Raw genomic sequence first — 19,117 nt, 5'->3', positions numbered from 1 at the left:
GGGACTCCCATTGATTTGACTTGAGTGAGTGGGTGGATATCATTCATAACTCTTTGGGGCCATTAAAAGAGTGCAGCCACTTTGGAGAACAGTGTGGAGATTCCTCAAGAAATTAAAAATAGAGCTTCCCTATGACCCTGCAATTGCACTACTGATGTAGTGAAAAGAAGGGCCATCTGTACCCCAATGTTTATAGCAGCAATGGCCACGGTCGCCAAACTGTGAAAAGAACCAAGATGCCCTTCAATGGATGAATGGATAAGGAAGATGTGGTCCATATACACTATGGAGTATTATGCCTCCATCAGAAAGGACGAATACCCAACTTTTGTATCAATATGGACGGGACTGAAAGAGATTATGCTGAGTGAAATAAGTCAAGCAGAGAGAGTCAAGTGTCATATGGTTTCACTTATTTGTGGAGCATAACAAATAATATGGAGGACAAGGGTAGATGGAGAGGAGAAGGGAGTTGAGGGAAATTGGAAGGGGAGGTGAATCATGAGAGACTATGGACTCTGAAAAACAACCTGAGGGTTTTGAAGGGGCGGGGGGTGGGAGGTTGGGGGAACCAGGTAGTGGGTATTAGGGAGGGCACGGATTGCATGGAGCATTGGGTGTGGTGAAAAAACAATGAATACTGTTACGCTGAAAAGAAATAAAAAATTTAAAAAAAATAGCCTCCTTATTGATCTTCGGTCTTTACCCTTTCCAGTTTATCCTTAACATTCCCATCAGAGTGATAGTTCTAAAATACAATTTATATATATCCTATCACTTAAAACTTCTCGTTGCTACCTATAAGTCTGCAAAAGAAAATCTGTGCAACTTACTTTGGGGTTCTTGGCAGAGGACAGTGCAGCCTCACTAAAAACACCTATTTTTTATAGCATACATCATAAGGACATAACACTATACAGTTATTCCAAGAGTACCTTGGAAAGACATTCCCAAACCCATATGTATTTTGATTACTTTCTGGAAAGACAATAACCGACGGCCAAAATATCGAGCCCCCCATATTCTTGACAAGTTGTCTTCTTCTGTCACCATAAGGTCCCAGATACACCAAGAAGATAATTGCCTTTTCTTACCAACTATGGATCTGGCCCCAAACCAACATAAACACCACCTAGCACAGGCAGCTCCCAAAACTCTAGACGAAACACAGATGAAGGGACTTCTTTGGCTCCATACTTCTAGACCTATTCTCTAGTCGTTACTCACAAACAGCTGTCATCTTAGAAACAAAGAACAACTAAAAGTGACCCAAGGAAAAGAAGCTTCTCCATGTCCCTAAATCTCTCAGATTTTATGAGTCAGAAATTTTACACTGGCAGCTGCTAGGCCAAATTCCACTTGCAAACATCTTTTGCCAGCCAACACACTGATGGTTTAAAAAATGGTTTTAAAAAATAGTAAAATGGTTTTAAAAGAATAGTGAAATCCTTATCCCTTCCCTACTGTCAAAACGTGAAAAATGAATTTGCAGCAGGGGTGGGGGCGCTCAGTACATTTTGGCATTCTCCCATCAATAGGAGCTAGAATAGTATTCCTCTTTGGATGGAGTATTTGGCTTCCAATCCATCACCCCTGGCCCAGTTCCTGCATGTGGGTTAGGCCTCTTGATCATGGATGTGCATCCAAGTCACCTGGGACATGTTGTTAAAATTCAGATTTTGGATTCAAGAGTTCTTGGGTGAGGCCCAAGATCTGTTCTCAGGTAATGCTAACACTGCTGGTCCAGAAGCCCTACTTTGGTAACAAGGATCTAGGTAGGTAGCATGGTACTCATGTGCTCTCCTTTGGAGCCAACAGTCTGGTTTTGGATTCTAGTTCATCTACTTACTAATTGAGCCACTCTGAGAGAATTTCCTGCATTAAGTAGGGCTCAGCTTCCTCATTTAAAAAAGGAGGCTAATAATAGTCCTTAATTCAAAGGAGTTTAGAAAAGATTAAGTGAGTCATTGTACATGACAGACCTCAGAAGAGTGCATGACACACAATAAGAAATCAATCAATGTTAATTATGATGATTCATTTTTGAAGTTATCATGGGTCATTCATTCCCTTCCTTAAAATTATGGAATGGTTTTCCAGTGGCCTTGGCATGAATTCCAGACTCCTTGGCATGGATTACAATGCCCTTCCTGACCGGGCCCTTATTGTCCTCTCCATCCTCATCTCTCTACTTTTTGTCCCTGGTGAGACATTTAATCTCTCTCATCTTGATCCCACTGCCCTAGGAGTTCTCTTTACCTAGAATACTCTTCTGTTTCTTTATCCAGCCAACTCCTAAAAGCCCTTCAACATTTAGTTGAATCAACTCAAGTTACTTGAGTTGGAATTCTTCCCAGACCCTTCCCATCACCACTGTGAGTTTTAACGATAGCTCTCTTACGAGTCCCCATAGCATTGAGGGCCCATCTCTGCCATAACACTTCCCACATTATATTGTAATAGTCAGGTTGTCCGTCTCTCTTCTTTGGGGAAACTCCTGTGGTCCTAAGCTTTCAGTTAATGTCCACTGTGGAGTTAATGAATGAACAAATGACTAAATATATTCTTGGTGCTATTGTAGAGCTCTGTTGGCCCAAATGCTTTTATGAGGCCTCTTAGTTCATGGGTCACAGATCTTTGACCTTTAAGGATCCAGACAGGCTACAGCCCCATCCCCTCCCTTCCCAGGGATGCACACATACTTACCACTGCCATGACCCCACCGAGTAACTGGTAACATAACAGCCTTAGGGGTAATATTCAGACATTGCAGTAGTTCTTGCATTTTCAGATTCAAGAATACAGCCAATCGAGGTATGGATGTGGGGCTCAATCATCAGCTAAGCTACTAACCCAAAACAGTGATTTTAAACCTACATTCAACAGACTCAATTCAAATGCTAGGTGCTTTGCTTAAACCTTATTCACTTAACCTTTTAAACTCATTTTCTGGCCTCTGAGACCTCTCACAATCTTCCTCCAGTCCGCTTCTCCAGCCAGGTCTCACTGCCCTCACTGTACTCCAGCCACACTAGCCCACTTTTGGTTCCTGAGATATCCAGCTACCATCTGCAGGATCTTCACAGCAGCTCGTTCCTTGACCTGAAATGCATACTCCTCCCAGCCGCCACTCTTACACACATACAGACTCCAGACTGTCTCTGCCTCCTTTTCACTTCCAGAATGCAAGCTCTTTGAGGCCCAGACTTTGTTTCTTGTTTTAATTTTTCTTCCCCACTGTTCTATTTCTAACACTTAGTGCCGTAGGAAGAGCTCAATAGATACTTGTTGAATGTTGAGTGAATTAACACTTCCTATAAGGTCACTATTTAACCTTGACGACCCCTGCCCCATGCTCACCCATTTAAGGCCAGCCTCCCCCGCCCTGCCCCACTTTAATTCTAGATGAGCTTCCTACTGGGTTTGTTTGTTTTTATGACATCTACTACTGATTATAAATATTTTCCTTTGTTCACCTTTTTCTTCTCCTTGTATTATCTCCGACAGACTCTAAGAGGGAAGAAACTATATTAATTTTGTTCAGTGTCTGGCACCTAGTACTTAGTTGATAAATATTTTTTCTTTAGAATTGTTCAGTGAAAATTAACTGGCCAAAGATGAATAGTGGCACTATTATTTCATTTTATTTGTCTGACATACAAAATCCTACAAAAGCTTCAGGGCTGTTGTAGCTTTAAAATAGGAAGAAACCACTAGTATTAACTTAAGAAAGTCAGAATGGGAAAAAGCCTTAGATGTTATGAGACCCATTTTCTTTGCTCTGCAGATAAGTAAATCAGGACACAGGAAAGGGAACGAATTGCTCAGTTAGATAGGAGCAAGACTGGAAATAAAACCCAGGATTTCTCATTGTACATGATTCATTCATCAATGAGGAATAATTTAAGCCTTGACTTATGCGCTCAAGATGAAGGTAGGCTTATGCAGTGGTTCTTAGCCCTGGGTGCATGCTGCAGCCACCTGGAGAGCTTTAAAGAGTACTGATGGCTGAGACCCAACCCCAGAGATTTTCGTGTAATTAGGTTAAAAATCCTGATGCCCAGGCTACTGTCCCAACCAATTAAATCAGAATCTCTGGGCATGGGACCTGAGCATCATCATTTTTAAAGATCCCCGCATGACTCCAGCATATAGCCAGGATTGAGAAACGCAGTTTAAGAGAAAGAAAGGGATGTACATATTTTGATTCATTTGAAAATGGAACTCAAGACTCTTGGCTAATATCAGTCTAATTCCTTGACCAGGTTTTCTTCCCTAAGTATCAGTCCTTGGAAAAGTCATTTGTAAAGAGACATCCCCAACTTATCAGAATAGAGCCAACTGTTCTTGCAGGTCTAGATCAATTAATTTTGTAGATAAGGACTTTTGAGATGATTTTCATAGTCAAGTTTACAGTAATCCAAGGTAGACAGGAGGCAGGGTTGATTTCTTTGTGATACTCTCTACCCAGAAGAAATTTCCAATGGTTAAGGGGAATAAAACATATAAACTTATAGGAAGAAAACAGCTACTACATAAAACAAAACAAAACAAAAACAAACAAAATCTTACAAAAGGGAAGCTTACAGATGTTTTAACACTTATTCAAAATGTTATTCATGGAAATAGGAATGTTTTTAAAACCTCAGATTATGTTTATTTCAAGGGGATTTAAACCACTTACCAGACTACCATCTTTTTCTTTCAAATTCATTATGTTATTCTGAAATGTTTCCAGACTCTGGGAGTTTTGACTGCCAGATCTGATCACGCTGGTGACATCTCCAGGTGCTCTGCAGCGAAAGCAGGCAGGACACCTGCAACTTTTCAGTAGGTCCATTCAAAGGCGGAGGGAGGTAAAAGACAAGTCCAGGTTGCTACTTTTTAGGATCAGATTTTTCCATTTATAAAGTAGTATCTGGGCTTGTTCAGGAAAAACTGCACTCACTTCTATTATGCTCACGAAGAGTTTCCTTGTAGCCAGTTTCTGGAGGTGGTGGTAGTAATTAGACCAATTATACAAAGACCGCATTTTGATAATCATGTATTGTCAACAAATGACTCACAGTTTTGGTATCTGCAGCTGGTTTAGAAAATTCTGTGGAGACATAGTCACCTTGGCTCACGCCTTCTCAATGTAGGCAATGGAAACTGGTGGGGGTATAAAAAAGTCTTATCCTCTTTAGTCATAAAGCTCAGCTATACATGCAGTCCATAAACAAATAGATAATATATCAGCCTTGTTAAAACTTCACAGAGACCACATATTATATGATTGCTTTTATATGAAGTGTCCAGAAAGGCAGATCTATAGAATTAAAAAGTACACTAGGGATTGTCCAGGACTGGGGGAAATGAAGGTGGAGGCTCGGGGTAACAACTAGTGGGCACAGGGTTTATGTTGGGGTTGACGAAATGTTCTAATATGGATTGAAGTGATAGTTCCACAACTCTGAATATTCCAAAAGCCATTGATTTGTATCCTTTAAATGGATAATTGTACGGTATGTGAATCATATCACAATGAAGTTGTTAAAAAACACTTTCCTCCTTAAAAAAAAAAATCATGGGGGTGGTGACTACAGGAAAAAAAAACAAACATCTAAAGAGGCGCCTTAAGGGGCCAACAATGGAAAAAAAGGGGAGGGGGTAGAAACTGCCTTCAGTCTCATTCCCAGCCCAAACATCAGCCACGATAGCTCATCTCGTTAGCCTGAGCAGTTCCTTATTTGATCTTACCAAAGCCAGGTAGTAACCCACATCTCTACCAATGGGTGGAGTCTGGAACTAGTTCTGCTGGCCAGAGTCTAATACCAGTTGGGCTGAGGAAAGGGGTTGGGGGAGGTATGCCTTATGCGGATCAGGCGTCACGGTTGCCTTGCAGGGGTCATATTAGTAACTCTTTCCTAAGAACTGAGATGCTTGAGACCTCGAGAGGCTCCCTGAGAATTTAGCTCTTGAACTCGTGTTGCAGGGTGAAATTCTCAAGGATATAACCTCTGAGGTAGTTAGCAACCACGGCTTTCATGAGCGAATGCTCTCGGAATCAACTCCTGTGGCAAAGAGAGGAAGGAAGCAGGAGTCAGTTGAGGGAAAAGTTGAGCCGTGATGCTGGCCTGGAAATGGGCTCAGCCAGCCCCAGGAGAAGCTCTGGAACTGAGACAGCCCCCAGGGTTGTCCCAACGACTGAGCTCAAGCCCTTCATTCCTAAAGGGATATCTGGAGGGTACATCACAGCATTCATTGCACTCGACGTTTCCCAAGAGTCAGAAGAATCCCAGCAGTGGCTCATGAGCTATCCTGGTTGTGGTGACTAAGGCAGGCTACAGAAAATGACCGCCAAGAGGAATCCATTCTTTCGGTCACAGAATCATAGAGAATGAATTTGTACAGCATCATAACGTATACACAATTAACATTAGCTAATATCACAAACTTATACTGATATTGACAAAATGCATGAACCAACTATCATCAAGGAAGCCACATCTGTCAATGTGGATATTTAGTAAACGCTGCCAATCACACGCATTTCAATACCACGCACCGGTCGGTTGTGTTATCTCGCACGCAGTATCAGGTAAGATACACCATATCGGTAAGTCAGATTGCCACATGATAATATAAAAAACCATATAAATATGTTTATCTTTTTCATATATATATTTAAGCATGTACTCAGTAAGATTTCCCATGTCTGTCAGACGTAGTTTTGTGAAACCCTGCTCTTATCAAAAGCTCCTCCTCTTCCTAAGCCTTCCATGCTGTGCTCCTACTAGGTCTTTCTGGCTGTGATTGCTCTCCCTCTAGAGAACCCTATATTTAGAAGGCATGAAGAACCCAGACTGTCTGGAGAAGGGCTTTGGAGAGACTGTGAATTCCCTAGAATTGAATAAGAAGTGTGTGTGTGTCATGGTCTATGCACATTTTTCCAGGACAGGAGTCCATAACTCCCTTAAGATTCTCAAAGTGGCCATTCCTTTGAGTTTATTAATCATTCCATCTTCCATGATGCTCTTTCTACTGTTTTATTATAGTCACTGTGTATATTTGTGTTCCATCACATGTTAGGAACTAGATGAATTCCCATATCTCTTCTCTTCTGAAGTTCCTCCTTAAAAAAAACTTGCTGTGGGTCCTTTTTGAACAGATAACCTCTTAGCTGAAGGCTTATATTAATATTTGGCACCTGATAGTGAATATATCCCTAGTAGGTCCATTTCTAACACATCCAATTAGCTCCCTAGAGTGGTTGGTATGACTTCATGATGAGAGCATGTTCAGGGAGTTCCTCTCTTTGCCTCAATTTCCACTTATACTCCCTGTTCTGCTCTGAAGAGAAATCCACCTGGGAAATTATACAAGCCAAAAAAAAAAAAAAAAGGCATTGAATTGTCTTTTTGGTATAGTTGCCATTTATGAGCACTTAAGCAAGTGTCAGGCAGTGGGCTAAGTGTCATATAAATAATTTCACTTAACTCATATAACAAGCCTATAAGGTGGATGTTACTGTTTTTCTCATTTTCCGGAGGAGGAAACAGAGGTTGAGCAAGGTTAGAGTGCTCAAAGCCACACAGATGGTGAGTAGTGGAAGCACATTTGACTCCCAAGCTGATTAACTCCGAGGCTCACCCTCTTGACCATTAATATTGACTGTCCCAAACCATGAAGGCTGCCTTTCTAACCTTGTTCACTGGAGGGGAGGAATGTATATATGTGTGTGTGTGTATATGTATATATATGTATATATGTATATGTGTGTATATTTAAAAAGGTACAAAGCTTAATTAATAATTACAAAATGAATGCCATTTAACCACCACCTAGGCCAAGAAATAGAACATTGTGTCTCCTCTTATTCCATCTTCTCATCCCAACTTCCGCCCTCCTCACCAAAGGTAACCACAATCTTGACTTTTATAATAGCTTCCTTGCTTTCCTTTATATTTTTACCACCTAACGATGCATGCCTAAACATAATTGATTGGGTCTGCCTTTTTGGGGGGAAGGGGGAGGTTATATGAATGAGTTCATACAATATCTCTTTTCGTATCTTGAGTTTTCATTTAATCAACTTTATGTTTTCAATTGATCTAAATGCTTATAGTTGTATTTTGCTCATTTTTGTTCCTGAATAATGTTCAGTTGTGGTAATATGCCACAGTTTATTCTTTCTGTTGTCAGGAAACATTTAGATTGTTTTCATTTTGAGGCTATTTTGAATAATGCTGCTATGAACACTCTTGAACCCTGAGGCCTGGGGCACATGTGCTTGCATTTCTGTAGGATATAAAGCTCCAGGTGGGATTCTGAGTCATGGGGTATACATGAATTCAAATTTAGAAGAATATATCAAACTGTTATCAAAGTGACTTACTGGGGTGTCTGGGTGGCTCAGTGGGTTAAGCCTCTGCCTTCCGTTCAGGTCATGATCTCAGGGTCCTGGGATCGAGCCCCGAATCGGACTCTCTGCTCAGAAGGGAGTCTGCTTCCCTCCTCCTCTTTCTGCCTGCCTCTCTGCCTACTTGTGATCTCTGTCTGTCAAATAAATAAATAAAATCTTTTACAAAAAAAGTGACTTACTACTCTACACTCCCACCTGCACAGTATGAGATTTCCCATTGCTCCCCATGATTATTTAAAAAACAGACCGCAACTTTGTTCCTTGTCTTCTTTGGGGAAGAATCTCAAGTCTTTTCAACTGCCTGCCGGTCTCTCTTACACAGTCTCTCAGGGCCGCTTTGGTTATTGAACATCCATTTTCCAGCCACATTTCCTTTTTCTACTCATATTCTGTCTTTTGGAAAAGAAAATACTTCTGAATTCTTATCAGAAACAAATTCAGGGGAACTCATAGGAGGAACAGGAAAAAAAGACCAATAATGGAAATTTCCTAGAAAGATATTCTGTATCAGTTTAGCTATGCTACACAGATGTCCCGCAAACAGGAATAATTGTCCTTTTTCCAGGTTATTAGAAATCCAGTCCCAAGTTTAACGAAGTGTTTCCCACAGATGCTACATTAAGATTAGTAATGAAGACTTAGCAGGTTTAGTTTGTCAAGAGGATTAAGTAACCCTCAAGGATGAAAGCTCCTGAAAGGATTTTTGTCTGATATTCAGAACAGAGTCTAGCACATAGTAGGTGTTCAATGAATATTTGTTGGTTATTCAATGTAAGCCTCATGTGTCAAATGTCATTTTTAAATACCTCGACAAGAAACCCAGAGACTATATAGGTTCTTGAATCTGTAAGGGATGGAAACTTTTGATTGTTACTATAGTCAGCATTTCAACACCCTTGAATCAAGCACTTGGCTCGCTCTCTCTTTTCTTTAGGCTACATGCACTGGACTGAGCATGTGATAAGATGAAAAGTCCCAATGATGGACTTGCCAAGGATGTAGATCAAGAGAGAACTTCAGGATCTTTCAATTTTCAATTACATGTCGGTATCACCAACTATAGCCGATTTTACCCTAAGAGAGCTGCAGTATACAAAAAAAAAAGATATTTTGTGTGATTACTCATAATTCATTTCATATAAATAGAATGTAACATCCTGTGCCAATCACTGTATGAGGTGACAGAGCAATAGCCCTGAAGAGGATAGAGATGGTTCCAACATTTTGGTCTAGTGTGGACCTGGTAATGAAGTTACATTGGAATTAGAGCCATGAAGGAGAAAACAAAGTAGTCTGAGAGCATGAAATGAGGGTATAAAACACGTGAGGGAAATGGGAGAAGGCTTCCTGGAGGAAGGGATATCTAAGCCGAGACAGCAAAGAGGAGTAGGAGTTCACCAACTGAAAAAGAGACATAAGAAAATGCAAGGCAGAAGGAAGAGCATGAACCAAAGCCGAGAGGCAAGAGAGACCAAGAAAGTGAAAAATGACTGAAGCACGGAATATATGAGAAGATTGGGACAGATAAGGCTAGAGCAGAAATCGGGGGCAGGATTATTGAAAACTACATCAAGAGGTTGAGAGCAGTGAGAGACTAAACGAAGATTCTAAGGAGGCCAGTGACAGAGTCAAATTTGGATTTAGAAATTTGTTATCATTAGCTAAGCCTGAAAAGATGATGACGTATGCTAAGCAAATGATAGTAAGAAATGAACTATATGTAATTGACAGGAGTTGGTGAAAGGCCCAGGGTGAGGAGAGGGAGAATTCAAGAAACCTAGCTTGGCAGTTGGGCGAATGATTTACTGAGATAGGAAGCATATGGAAGAGCAGTTTGGGGACCGGGTAGAAGAGCTGGGTTATGTTTTAGTTGTGTTTGAAGTGCTGATGAATTATGCAAGTGAAGTGTACAGAGCAGATAAAACTAAGGGAAATCTGTGAGTCTCATAGGCAAGCTTAGGCACTCTAGCAGCCACTGAGTGTAGGGAGGGGCTGTGTCAAAATATTAAGGGAAACCGGTTTGGTGGATATTTTTTATTGTCCCATCATGGGCTTACATTGATTTAATCTTCTGTCCTGGATTCTCAGCCACGCTTGCTGAATAAGGACCTTAAAGCCAGGTGTTTATCATGAAGCAGATTCCAAGTGCTAAAATCCAGATCCTTTTCTTTCCAGGCAGCTCCCTGAGCTACGTTTTATTTCAAGTAAGTTACATCATTAAAAGTATGGTTTTGAATGGTTGTGTTGCGTTCATCTAGTATAACAACTTTTTGTCTAGCTTAAGTGTTGGAAGTAGCTAAGGAAGAAGCAGGTGGAGCCAGTCACAGTTCGGCCCAAGGCCAATTGAGGTCGTGAGATTTATTTTTCAACCCTGAAGGTGCAGAGAAAGAGCCGCCTTAGCTTCCCACGCCACAGCTTGGGAGAGCCTAGTGCTTTGCCATTAGTAGAAGCCACCTTTGCCAGCAGAGGTCTCTGCTTCACAAAACAATATCCTATTGGCTCTTTTGGATCCAGAAACAAGAGACTGGCTGGATTTTATTCTCAGCGCTCAGGAGGAACTCCAGAGTCCAGATTTACCAGGACAAAACAAACAAACAACCAAAATAAGACAACATTTCACCTTTCTCTGACTTTTTTTTTTTAACTGAGAGAATATTAGTAACAGGTAACTGTAATACTAAAAAAATGTTTAAGTGATCCTGAGAATGTTGCCCCCCTCCCAATGTCTTCAAGCTAATGCACTAGACTTGGAAATGTACATTTGGCCTGCTTTTTTTGTACATGTACCCCAGCTATCTGATCATCCTCTGTTTCCACAATACCTTTGTCCCGCCCTTCCAGCCTCTCCCCTGCCCCAATTCAGGTCTATCTGTTTTGTTTTGTTTTTTTAAGATTTTATTTATTTATTTGACAGAGAGAGATTACAAGTAGGCAGAGAGGCAGGCAGAGAGAGAGGGGGAAGCAGGCTCCCTGTTGAGCACAGAGCCCAATGCGGGGCTCGATCCCAGGACCTGGGATCATGACCTGAGCCGAAGGCAGAGGCTTAACCCACTGAGCCACCCAGGCGCCCCAGGTCTATCTGTTTTGATTCTGAACTCTTCTCCAGACCTTCCCTGTCTTCTGCCTCCTGCTAAGGTGGTTTTGTTAATGCTGGTACTTTGCCAATAACAGCCAACTCAAAACAACGTCGTACCTTCCTTCTCAGCACAAAAAGATCCTTGATGATTGTAGAACAGATGCATCAACTAAAATACAACTTAGTGGCTGGTAAATAGAAGTAAAGGAAGATTGGAAGGAGAGAAAAAGGAAAGTAGTGAAGAAGAAAGAGAAACTGTTGGGATGCCTGGGTGGCTCAGTCGGTTAAGCGGCTGCCTTTGGCTCAGGTCATGATCCCAGCGTCCTTGGATTGAGGCCCACATCAGGCTCCTTGCTCAGTGGGGAGCCTGCTTTTTCCCTCAGTCTCTGCCTGCCACTCTGCCTGCCTGTGCACTCTCTCTCTCTCTCTCCCTAAAAAAAAGAGAAACTGTTCATAAACTCCTCTATATGGTTGATCTGTCGTTCACATGTTTCTCTCCTAATATTAGACCTAAGAAGCTTCCTGAATCCCCACCAGTGAGCCTGAACTTTGATTTGCTGAGGAAGTTCAGAGAGCTGTGAATCTCTGAGATTGATAAACCAGATATTTTAGACTCCCAGTAGAAGGTTCTCTGGGAAACAAGTGTAAACGAAGCTGTATATTCATCCTCATTCTTTTTCTCTGCCCTGCCCACCCTATGTTCAAATACCTCCCTCCCAGGCTCTCACTTCAGCCCTGAATTTACTGACAGAGCTTCTGCAGCCTGTGAGTGGGAGAGCTGGGGCAGAATGTAAGAAAAGGAAATAAATAATGGATGATGAGTTTGGCTGGTGACATATTGTTGCAACAGCAGCGGAATCTGCAGGAGTGTAGATGCAATTCTGCAGATCTGAAGCGATCTTCAGTACAAGAGAAAGGAAAGAAACTCTGGCTGTCTTCAGCAGCTCCACAATTTTAAGCCCACATTTCAGTTATCATAAGGCAACCAGTGTGGTCCCACACATCCAAACGTAAATGGTGGTTGAAGGTATGATCTGAAGTGCATGAAGACAGCTACCTGCTCAAAAAACAGTTCTCAGTTAGCCTGAAATACCCCATTCATTCATCAAAAATTGATAGTTCCCTAGTTCTAACATCACGATGCCAGGAGAACAATATTGTATGAGTCAGGTACTCAAATTCAACTGATCTGAGTAAAAAGGGATTCATTAAAGGCTGTGGGTGGAGAGAAAGACAACAGCAGGATGACGGACTAAGAAGCTATAGGCCATCCTTCCCCAAAGAGACACTCTGTTAATATATTGACAAGAATACCTCTGTAAGAACTCTAGAGACCAGTCAATAAGCTACAGCACTCAAGGTATGGTAAACCAAGGAAGGGTTCCAACAAAAAGGGTAGGAAAATTTGCGGTATTTGCATCATTCATCCCTGCCCTTCCCTCATGCAGAACAGTGCTGAACAACTGGGAGGAAATCCCTTAGATCATCACGATGGAAACAAAAGAGTGGACCATGTTCCCATCATTCTAGTTTGTCTGGGGATTGCCTGAGTGACTAGTTTCTATCTTGACTAGTGACTTGGACTGTTTAAGAAACTGGTACCAGTTTGGAAGCCACTGAAAACAAGTGAGCAGGATGTCAGAGCTGCAGAACCACAGATAAACACTAGGGGGAGCAATAGATCAGAAAAGGTTTGAGATGTCCTAGAACCTGCCTTGGAGCTGATGGGTGAAGGTCTTCCCTTGCACAAAGATAATACGAAGACCTTTTTATTGGGCACCTGTGGGAATGCAAGTTGGTGCAGCCACTTTGGAGAACAGTGTGGAGATTCCTCAAGAAATTAAAAATAGAGCTTCCCTATGACCCTGCAATTGCACTACTGGGTATTTACCCCAAGGATACAGATGTAGTGAAAAGAAGGGCCATCTGTACCCCAATGTTTATAGCAGCAATGGCCACGGTCGCCAAACTGTGGAAAGAACCAAGATGCCCTTCAATGGATGAATGGATAAGGAAGATGTGGTCCATATACACTATGGAGTATTATGCCTCCATCAGAAAGGACGAATACCCAACTTTTGTATCAATATGGACGGGACTGGAAGAGATTATGCTGAGTGAAATAAGTCAAGCAGAGAGAGTCAAGTATCATATGGTTTCACTTATTTGTGGAGCATAACAAATAATATGGAGGACAAGGGTAGATGGAGAGGAGAAGGGAGTTGAGGGAAATTGGAAGGGGAGGTGAATCATGAGAGACTATGGACTCTGAAAAACAACCTGAGGGTTTTGAAGGGGCGGGGGGTGGGAGGTTGGGGGAACCAGGTAGTGGGTATTAGGGAGGGCACGGATTGCATGGAGCACTGGGTGTGGTGAAAAAACAATGAATACTGTTACGCTGAAAAGAAATAAAACATTTTAAAAAAAGATAATACGAAAAGACCAATACTGCTGGCAGAGGTGTTTGTTTCTTTAAATGCCCAAATCCCAGCAAAAGATAATAAGGCAACCAAGAAACATGGGCCAATCAAGAAACAAAAATAAAACCCCAGAAACTGACTCCTAAACAACAACAAACAAACAACCCCAAAACCATATCTATGAGTTGTCTGACAAAGAATTTAAAATAAATATCATAAAGCTACCCAATGAGCTAAAAGAGAATACAGACAACTAAATGAAATCAGGAAAATGAATAAAATAAGAATATCAACAAAGAGATATAAAGTACAAAAAATAACCAAATAGAAAAGATGGGGCTTTAAGATACAGTAATAGTACAGAAAAAAATCACCGAGGGGATTCAACAGCCAACTTCATAAAGCAGAAGAAAGAATCAGTGAACTTGAAGATGAGTCACTTGAAATCATTGAGTCAGAGGAGTAAAATGAAAAAAGAGTGAAGAAAAGCAAAGAAAACACAAGGTACTTATGGGACACTATCAAGAGAACTAATAGACATATTAGGGAATCCAGAAGAAAAGTCAAAGAAAGGGGTTGAGAGCTACCCTGAAGAAATAATGGCACAAACATACCAACCATGACGAAACAAATGGACACACAGATTCAAGTAGTTTAGAGTCCAATTATAAGGCAGCGCCTGCGTGGTTCAGTCAGTTAAGTGTCTGACTCTTGATGTTGGCTCAGGTCATGATCCCAGGGTCATGAGATCAAGCCGTGCATCGGGCTCCACACTGAGCATGGAGCCTGCTTGAGATTCTATCTCTCCCTCTCTCTCTGCCCCTGCTCCCCCACTTGTGTGCGCACCTTCTCTCACTCTCTCTCAATAAATAAATAAATCATAGTAGACTATGTTAAATCCAAAGAGAACCACCCTGAGACACATTACAATCAAGTTGTTTAAAGTCAAAGACAAAGACAGAATCTTAAAAGCAGCAACAGAAAAGTAATTTGTAACATACAAGGGAGCTCCCATAAGATTATCGATGGATTTCTCTGCAGATACTTTACAGGCCAGAACAGAGTGGCAAGATACACTCAGAATGCTGAAAGAAAAAACAAAACAAAATGAAACTGTCAGCCAAGAATACTGTATTCAGTTCAGAAAAACTGTCTTTCAAAATTTAAGGAGAAATTAAAACTTTCTCCGATAAACAAAAGCTGAGGGGATTTATTAATTACTAGACCTGCTCTACAAGAATTATTAAAAATAGTCTTTGAGTTGAAATCAAAGGAGAGTAGACTGCAACACAAAGATGTATGGAAAACAGAAGATTCTCTGGTAAAGGTAAATTCAAGGACGAATATAGAAACCTGTACTACTGTAATTTTGTTCAGAGAATTTATATGACAACAACATTTAAAAATAACTATAAATGTATGTGAACAGGTATACAGTATATAAAATGAGAAGTTGTGACAAAAATAACAAAGCGGAGGGGGGGTGTTGTGAAAGAGTAAAATTTTTATATGCAATCCAAGTTGTTATCAGTTTAAAATAGAATGCTGTAACTTTAAGATGTTTTATGTAATTGTCATGGTCACAAAGAAAATATTCTGTGAGACAGCTAGTCAGATTCATAAAACTAAAAGTGGAAAGGTGGCTGGGAGGAGGGGGAGGTGAGTTTTTTTAAATGGGTGTAGAGTTTCAGATTTGCAAGATGAGCGTGTTCTGGGGATCTGTCTCACAGCAGTGTGAATATATTTAACACAACTGAACATAGATTTTAAAATGATTAAGAGGGTATATTTTATGTTGTTGTTGTTGTTTTTACCACAATAGAAAAAAAAAAAGACTACTGGGGATGAGGGGAGAGTTAGCGTTTATTGGGAACAGAGGTTCAGTTTTGCGAGATGAAAAGAGTTTGGGAGATGGATGGTGGCGATGGTTGTCTAACAATGTTTGTGTATTTAATGCCACTGAAATGTATACATACAAATAGTTAAGATGGTAGGTTTTATGTTTTGGGTATTGTACCATAATTTAAAAAAATTATTTTTTTAATAATTAATTAAAAAAAACCCACTAAGTCCAAAATAACCAATAAGTGTGACTATATCAATGAATTCATTTCAAAATAAATTGTGTTCCACTTTCCCTGGCAGAGCACATTCACAATCCATTACATCATATTCCCAAAGATTTGCCAATAGAAATAAGTGAAACACTGCCCAAAAACCTGGCATGGGGTAGGTTACAGAATCACCGGGGCTCAATTCAGGGACACACAGGCAAAAACAATGCCCCCCAATTCATGCCATGAAATAAATACACAACGTGGGCATCATGCTACCACCACAAGACACTAGACACTGCCACCTGACCGCTACCCCTAATTCTGTCACTGGCAACGCTTGTCAAAGCAGTCCACAGCCTCCCCCCACAGAAGACTAAGAACCAATAAATTATAAGGTAGCAATTGACAGAATAATTTTATGGAAACTTCTTATTAGCAGAGTAGTAGAGGGTATAGCTAGGTACAATTAAAAAAATATATATATAAGACCTATTTCTTGGGGTAGCCAACCTCCAAAATGTTCCTTTAACATCTACACCCCTGTGTCCTCCCTGCCACCTTGTACCAGGGTTAGTCTGTGTGACCAACAGAATATGGCAACCATGGTGGTATATCACTTTTGTGATTAGATTTTAGAAGACTATGGATCTCTTAGGGATGCCTGAATGGCTTAGTTGGTTAAGTATCTGCCTTCATCTCAGGTCGTGATCCCAGAGTCCTGGGATCCAGTCCCACATTGGGCTCCCTGCTCAGCGGGGAGTCTGCTGCTCCCCCCCCCCGCTTGTGCTCTCTCTGTCAAATAAGTAAATAAAAAAAATTTTTTTAAAGGGTCCAGATTAGCTCCAAATAGCTTTCCCTACTAACCTAAAATTTCACTAGTAGAGATAAATTTCACTGGGACCTACAGTAGATGGTCTTTGAGAGTCTCCTGAAAGGCATCACATCTTAAAATAGCATTTACAATAAGGTCATGACAGGAAACAAAAGCTACCTCTAATGACACATCTAAAGAGACTCTGACCATGGAGACTATTTACAGAAGTGTAGGCATGGTTATAAGAACCAGGAAAGAATGCTGAATCTTCCGGAGATTAGCAAGCTATAGAAGATATTTGGGCAAAAGGCAGAAATTGTGTTAAGAGAGTCCACTGACAGGTGGAGCCCAGGAGTAGGGGGCGACCAGTCATAACTTTTGTGGAGAACCAGAACCATGGTGCCAAAGCAGGGAGGGGACGGAAAACAAATGTATTAAATCTCTCTCCAGCCCCATCCTCCAGGCTCATCTTGCGGGTGCTTTCCTTTGGGCAAAGCTGAACAGTAGCAAGAGGAGAAAGAAGCCCACGTGGTGCAGGAGTCAGCCCCCCCAGGGCACAAAGACAGACAGAAAGGGGCAGAGAATGGATGGTGGGGTGGTACAGCATTAAAGCATTTCCAGATTCTTAAAGAACCCTAAACGTTATCTAAGACAGTCCTTAGACTATCTGTGAAAATTGTCTTTATTTCATCCCTAGAAGAAGTCCCAAAATGCCAAAGGCATAGCTTTTGGGGTCCAGCCACCCTGCTCTGGCCTTTCAAACTATGTGACCTTGGGCCAATTACCTAACTTTTGACATCTCGGCTCTCTTTTTTGTAAAGCGAGTGTCATAATAACCTAATAGGTCATGGTGAAATTAAATAATATACACAGAGGTAAAGAGACTTATAATACTTATACTTTAATATGGATAAGTAGGTAGGCAGGCAAACTCTGGAGGGATGCATGAGAAACAAGTAACAGTTAATGCCCATTGGGAAGAAATTTGGAGGAATGAGTCCAGGGTAGAAGGAAAATTTAATTTTTATTATATGCTCTTTTTATGGAGAGTACTGCTGGAATTTCCCCCTTGCATATGTACTATCTTTTTAAAAAACTCCTTTGATACCAACAGTCTTTCTAGTTGGTGTCTTGTATTCTGCTGCTTATTCCATTTATTATGCAACTATTACTTACTAAAATGCTTACTACTGTACTAGATGTTGGAGTTACCAAAAAAATTAAGATACCATCCCTGCTTTCAAGTAGCCAAAGTCTAGTTGCAGGGACAAAAAGCAAGGAGATAAGCATTATGGAGTGTAGTTAAGTGTGGCCTGTCTGATTTTTCTTATTTAAAATTTGAACACACACACACACACACACACACACACAATCCCCCTTAAACGACCCCCTTTTTGGTTGCACTTATCACATTCTGACATTCTATTTAACTTCTTTATTTCTGGTGTTTATTGTCAGATTCCCTCTACTCCACAAAGATGAAAATTTTTGCCTGTTCTGTTTATTGGTAGATGTCCAAAGCTGGAAATGGTGAAACTTTTCAGTAGATATTTGTTGAATGAATAATTGCTATGTAATAGACAAGCATGAAGAAGGAACCGCTGGAACAAAGCATAAGGACCACTGAACTTCTATATGGAGCTCATTAAGGCTTCCCAGGACAGGTTACACCTTGTGCTAAATCTTGAAGCAAATCTAGTGACTTTGGCTGAAAGACCTAATGTTTTAAGAACACGCAAAAGAGAAATGCAGAGATGAAACACGCAGGAAATTCAAGTCCAAAGGCATAGAGGTATAAGAGAGATTGGCACATATGGAAAATCGCAATAAATATTTGGCAACAAATATTGGTTGCTGGTAATTGTTTATGCTGGCTGGGTGATGAGTTCTTGAAGATTTGTTACACTGTTCTTTCTCTATGCTTAAAATTTTCTGTAATACAAAGTTAAGAATAAATGAATAAACTATTTTAATAAGTATAAAAGAATTTTTTAAATGAATGGTTCTTAAAAAAACAAAGCAAAACTGAATGGTTCTAGGCAGGGGGGCATGGCGATATTTACCAACCATGTGTAATAGCCGAACTCGGGTGGCAATCAATGGGGGGGGGGGGGGAGAAGAGTTAAATACCTGACAAGAAATATATAAATTAATAGTTTTCTAATCGTAAATGACAACTCAAACTAGCTCAAGTACAAAAGGGAATTCATTGGTTCACATACTATGGAGTACAAACAGGGTGTACCTGGCATTAAAAACTACAGGATCCAAGAACTTCATTGATGCCACCAGAGTTCTGTCTTTCCTCATATCCTTTTTGTCTCTGTTCAAATTCATTTTCCAGAT

Source organism: Martes martes (genome assembly GCF_963455335.1).
Source record: "Martes martes genome assembly, chromosome: 7".
NCBI lineage: Eukaryota > Metazoa > Chordata > Mammalia > Carnivora > Mustelidae > Martes > Martes martes.
The sequence above is the reverse complement of the archived record's forward strand: the minus strand, read 5'-3'. Positions refer to the sequence as shown.